Genomic DNA, 5,833 nt, shown 5'->3' with positions numbered 1-5,833 from the left:
AGTTTGGGGTTAGGGGGAGGCTAAATGGCTTAAATTGCAGCAGAAGAGACCCAGGTTTAAAATTAGCAATGACTCAGTGATACCCATCAAAGAGGTCATAGGACAAAGCAAGATGGCTGCAGGAGGTTGTGGAGATTCTTCCATGACTGCTTATGGTCCCAGAAGACTCAGGTCGAAAGGGAGCTTAGCCAGCACCTGGCCCAGCCACCTCCTGTAGCAGGAGTGACAAGCACATGCCCAGAGACGTGAGGGTGCCCAGGGATGCCTCTCAGCACTCACCCCTGGGGACATGGCTCACAGTGGCCCTGGGCGGCCAGGGCGTTGTGGGTGCCTGCTGGGCAGGGCCTCGGGACAACAGTGCCCAGGGGACAGAAGTGTCCTGAAAAGGAAGCAGATCCCACAGGTCAGCAGGAAATGCGCCTTCCTGGTGGTTAGGCTGGCCCCATTCTAAACCTCAGGTCCTGTAGGGCCCAGGGGACAGCTGGAAGTTTCCTCAGGGTCCTCAGCCCCTGTCTGGGTGGCAGAGGCTGGAGGCAGAGGTCTGAGCTTCCACTCGGAGCTTGCTCATTCCCCACCTTCCCAGGTTCCCCCTCAGCACCCCACACCCCAAGGGGAGGGTACCTGCAGGGCACGGGCCGCTGGTCCCATCTCCCAAGGAGCCATTTGGGAGGAGGGCACCCCGGAGGCAGAAGAAGCCTTCACTGCAGAGCCCAGAAGGGCGGGTGAGGCCGGCAGAGCCGCAATAGTGGCCGGGCAGGCACGGGGAGCAGGCAGCCTGCAAGAGAAGCCCCCACTACGGACATACGACCCCCAGCTCCCCCAAGGAAGTAGAGGCAGGGGCCATCCCAAGACAGCATCTCAGGAGTGCTTAGGAGGAAACAGAGGACCAAAAGGGGTCCTGGATCCAGAGACCTTCTTGTCCAGCTTCCCACTCATCCTAGAGCATCTCTCTACACCTGCAGCACCCAATAGGCGACAGGCAAACCGTCTGTGCCACTCTGCTGGGACAGGGTGTATACTCCCTGCAGAGGGTTCCTTCTGTGTGACAGCTCTGAGCATCAATCCAGTGGGCTCCTTTGTAGCCAGGACTTAGCCCTCCAAACTGTGCCATCAGCATGGTGTTCTGCCTTTCTTCCCTTCTTTTTCCCACTTTACTTCCATGTCCTTTTGCAGTTCGACGGATAACCGAGCTGGGAAGCTCCCAGCTCCCCCTACCTCTGAAGACCCCACCTGGGCCCTGCCCTCCCCACAAGCCCCAGCTGTGTTCCCTCTCAGGGTTCAATTCAGCTTAGACTAGTCGTGTGTGCATCTAAGAAATGCCTGTTGCAAGCCTGCTATGTGCGGGCATGACTCTAACTACAGAGTAGTGAGCAAAAAGCCAAGTCTCCCCAGTTTTGTGGCACTTATATTTTAGTGGGGGAAACAAAATAAATATGGTCAATAAGTTAAAAAGTATGTTAGACTGGGATATGTGCTAAGGGGTGTGGGCAGGACTCCTTGGAAAGTGACCTCTGAGTAAAGACCTGAAGGAGGAGGTGGCTGACCAGGGGCCCAGGACTGCAGTCTCCATGATAACCTTTGACCTCAGGGGCAGCACAGTTTGGCCAGATCCAAAGAGGGCCCTCCCCACACCCGGCCTCCTGCCCAGGCTGGGGTCTCCCTACCTCTGAGCTGAGCTTGATCCGGGGGCTGAAGGTGCCGGGTGGGCAGGGCTGGGGCATAGCTGAGCCCCTGGGGCAGTAGTGTCCTTGAGGACAAGGGCCAGCTCCTTCTGGAACCAAGACACAAGATCAGCCTAGCCCCTGGGAAGGGCAGAGTGAAGACAGGTGCAACTCCCCCTGTGCTCCCAGGGCAGGCTCTGGGCCCCGGGGGTCCCTCTTGCAGAACACACCCCTCTGCAGTCCAGTTATTCACCATGTCCCATGCTGCTGGGACCCATGGGATGAGGTCGGAGGAAACACCTAAGGAGGACAAAGCTTCCCTCCTAGAAGGCTCGGCCCTGGAGGCCGGGGAGTGACAGCGTCTAAGACTGAGGCGGGGGCTCTGTAGATAACCTTCTGTTCCAGCTCTTACCGTGTGGCCTGTGCAGATTTCCCTGCTGGCTCGTGTTTAACATTTTCCCAGTTACACTCAGAGCAGGGCAGTTTCTGGGGTTACCTGGCTCTGGCACTCTCCTGCCCTCCCTCACCCCACATGGGCCACACTCCAAGAGGCCACTCAATGACCGAGGTTGGGAAATGGCGAGTTCCAGGCTGTTCTGAGCAGATGAGGCCATCAGAGCTGGTAGGCCAGGAGCTGGGTGCAAGCTATGCATCCAGACAGCACCCCTAGATCTCTGCTGTAGATGCCCAGGCCCCTCTGAGGCTGGTGTGGATCCTGGGGCCAAAGGCAGCTGCAGAGAGCAGAAAGCTGGATGGGGGACAGTGGCCTGGGTGCCCAGTTGGTGACTTGCTGTGTGTCCTCATGTGAGGCCACCCCTCTTCCTGAACATCAATTTCCTCATCGGCCAGAGACGGGGATTGGACTGGAGCCCAGGATTTTGTCCTGCGGTCCTTGGATGCAGATGTCCTGGGACTCCGTGAAACTCATGGAAAGTTTTGTGTGCCTGGACGTGCTTTCCTGGAAGCTGTCCGTAGATTTCAAAGGAGACTTGATCCCAGAAAGTTAAAACCACTGGAATGATTCCTTGGCTACTCATGAGAACCAGCTGGGAAGGTTAGCAACTTGGCCGTCTCCGGGCTGGTCTCACCTCAGAGGCTCTGATTTGACGGCCTGACCCCCCTCCCCAGTATCAGTGAGTTTCACAGCTCCCTGGGTGACACAAAGGCACAGCCTGGCTAAGAAGCACTGTACCATGACCCCTGAGGCGAGTCCCTGCCCCTGTGCAACACGAGGGGTCTTGGGGAGGCCCATCCAGGATGGACAGTGAGTGGGGGAGATGAACAGCAGAGCACTTCTCAGCGCTGGGCCATGGTGTCCTGCACATCATGCAACGAAACCCAGCAACTCACCGGCCCGGGACAGGGACCCCAGGTGGCTCAGAGAGAACAGAGTCATTTGTCTCTTGGATTGATTAGTGAGTGGAAGGCTCTGAACCCATCCCGACCTCCCAGTCAGGGGGGCCTCAGGAAATGGGGAAGGGACTCAGCATCTGGTGGGGAGGGTCCAGTACCTTCCGTGCCAGCCTCCGGGTTGGGACGGGTGGACCCTCTAGAGCAGAAGAAGCCCTCCCAGCATTGCTCGCCGGCCTCTGTAGCATTGGTCCTGGGGCAGGACCTTCCCCCGTCACAAGCCTGGCACCCCAGCAGTCTGCTCAGCCCGGGCTGGGAGCCATAGGTGCCCGGAGGGCAGGGTTGCCAGTCCAGCCCTGTCCCTTTGGGGCAATAGAACCCTGAGAAGAGATCGAGGCCCAGATTGGGGCCTGGGAAGTGGGGGAAGGAAGGAAGACCAGAGAGGCCCCGAGGAGGGGAGGCCCTAGGCTGGGCCCAAGTGGAGCCCAGGAAGTCTGAGTGCTCCACCAATGCAGGGATCATGGCGTCATGATCAGAATATACAGCCCAGGCCTTGGCAGGGCCCAGAGCCTCCAGCAAGACCTGAGGGAAGCAGGGGACATAACAGGCAAGTTAACTGCCCACAGGTGACTACCCCCACCCCTGGCCACTGGACCCTTAGATCAGGAAGTTAGGCTGTTGGCAGGTCACTAACCTCTGGGACACAGCCGTGGCCTCAGCCCTGGAACACAGTAGTGACCACCAGGACAGATGCGACACTCTGTTGTGTGGGAGCCAGAGGGGTAGGAGCCGGGAGGACATGGAGTGGGATCCACCATTCCCAAAGGACAGAAGTGCCCAGGGGGGCAGAATCTCCCAGAGGGTCCCTCCATGGGGGTGGCAGGGACAATTCCCCCAGTGCAGGAAACTCTGGAAAATGAGGGCCAAGCGGAAGGGCCTCAGCCAGAAGTGTCCGAGTGGAGCAGCCAGCCCACAGGCAGCAGACAGCCTGGGGTGGGGCCTGGGGAACACCAGGTCAGGCCCCAGGGCCAGGACCCTCGCTAGCCTGCTCTCTCCTGAATCCTCCCCCACGGTCTGCTCTTGTCGTGGGGGTGGGAAGGGAGGTGGCAGAGATGTGGTGTGCTGCCACAAGTCTGGACACTGGTGTCCTTTCAGTGACCTCAGCTGCAGAGCAGTCGGGTCTCTGGCATGGCCTGACCTCTGTGCATCTGCACGTGGCCCCCAGGGCCCCCGGGGCAGTGGGAGTGGCTCCTCCCTGACAAACAGGGATTTCCTCCTTCGCTCTCTGGCTGGGCCAGACCCTGGAATGGAGCCACCCTTCACTCTGGATGCCATCCCCAGCCCAACTTGGGAGTGTGGAGGGGACACACTGTTTGCCCACCCTGGGAGGCAGGGTGCTGGCTGGATTGGCAGGGGACCCCCGGAGCAGCGCTGTCCTACAAAGCTGTCTCGGCATCCTTCTGGGGCTCTGCTGCCTTCTGCAGACCAGGTGCCAGGGGGGGCATCGGGCTGGGGCCAGCGCTCCTGCAGGAGGCAGAGAGGTGGGAGAAGAGGCCAGGCGGTCCAGGCTCCTCTCTCCGGTCCCTCCAGCAGACCAGGGCAGGATCACCTCTCCCAGCATCCAGAAGGAGGGCCTCACTCGGCTCTGAAGTCCTTGGGCCAACTTTATGGACTGAATGGAAGCCAAGTGAGTGAACGGGCAGAAAACTGGGACCCAGTTCAGTTGGGGGTTGGTTGCCAGGGAAATAAAAGGCTGTGTGCCACTTGTCCTAACTAAGGGGGACCCAGGATGGGGAGGAATCACCAGGCCTGAAAAGGGCCTCCTCGGTGGGAAGCAGCTGAGGCAAGAGTGGCAAAGGAGGGACAGCCGTTGCTGGGAGGTCAGCCACTCAAGTAAGGACTTCCCAGTCCGATGTGGGGAGGGTGTTTGGGGCTGGGCTGGGCGGGGTGGGGCTGGTGGGTAGAGCGGGGAGGTGTCCAGGGACAAGGGTTTCTACTTGGCCGTGCAGCTCAGCCCCAGCCAGGGCAGGGCCACCGCCACCTGTGCCAGGGGAAAGGCTCAGAGCTCTGGGGCTAGCGGAGTGCTAGAAGAGAGACCAGTGTCCTGCAGGGTGGTGAGGTACCCTCGTGGCAGTAGTGCCCAGGTGGGCAGAGGAGGCCCCGCGCCCCGTCGGTGGGGTCCTTGCTGGTGGCTCCACCTCTGCACCAGTGCCCTGCCGCACAGTCTCCTGGGGAGAGGACGTCTGGTCAGTGTTCCCCTGTGCGCCTGCTGCAGGCCACAGCTGGAGGCACGGGTGGGCTCCTGCTTTCCCGCACTACAGCCCAGCATGTGGGACTCAGACTCAGAGCCAGCCGGGATGGGGCCCTGGGAAGAGTGGGGTCCTGAAGGCCTCTCCTCCCACTTTGGTCAGCTCCGGGCTCCCGAGTCAAAGCGGTGTGGGGTGTGGCCCCGTGGAGGTGTGCCCTCCTCAGAGACTGTCACCTGCCAGGCCTGGCTTTTCCTTATGGATCACAATATTTCCAGCCATTTCACATGGGAGCCACCAAAACATCCTGAGGAAGTGCCACCCCCCAAATCACTAAACCAGGGGGCCAGAGATACTGAGACCTTTGGGAAGAAGCCCCGGCCCGGCCTGGGAGGGTTGGAGCCTGTGTCGTGAGGGGGCACTGGGCGCAGTTCTGCTTCGAAGCAGGGGTGGTGATGAGGGCGCTCGGCACTGGGTGATGTCAGAAGCACCTGGAGAGCTTTCTAGAACCAGGCACCAGGGTCTGATCCCACACCCCCTGACCTCCTGGGCTGGGGGCTGAGGACACTGTACTTC

The sequence above is a fragment of the Propithecus coquereli genome, unplaced genomic scaffold (assembly GCF_000956105.1).
Source record: "Propithecus coquereli isolate 6110/MARCELLA unplaced genomic scaffold, Pcoq_1.0 Scaffold411, whole genome shotgun sequence".
Classification (NCBI taxonomy): domain Eukaryota; kingdom Metazoa; phylum Chordata; class Mammalia; order Primates; family Indriidae; genus Propithecus; species Propithecus coquereli.
This window is presented reverse-complemented; position numbering follows the sequence as displayed.